The following is a 237-nucleotide window of genomic DNA, read 5'->3' as shown; positions in this document are numbered from 1 at the left end:
CCTCCATCCCACCACCTGCAGCCTGGACCAGGGACCCCCACCTCTCCCCACCTGCAGCCTGGACCAGGGCCCCTCATCCCACCACCTGCAGCCTGGACCAGGGCCCCCCACCTTCCCTCACCTGCACCCTGGACCAAGGCCCTTTGCTGCGCTCAGCCTGTGGGGGTCACCAGCAGACTTTAGGCAGATAGAGAGAGGAGCCCATTGCTTATTCCTTCCCTCTAACTAAACAGCCCT

The sequence above is a fragment of the Propithecus coquereli genome, unplaced genomic scaffold, assembly GCF_000956105.1.
Source record: "Propithecus coquereli isolate 6110/MARCELLA unplaced genomic scaffold, Pcoq_1.0 Scaffold28, whole genome shotgun sequence".
In the NCBI taxonomy this organism is placed as follows: Eukaryota; Metazoa; Chordata; class Mammalia; order Primates; family Indriidae; genus Propithecus; species Propithecus coquereli.
Note: the sequence above shows the minus strand (reverse complement) of the source record.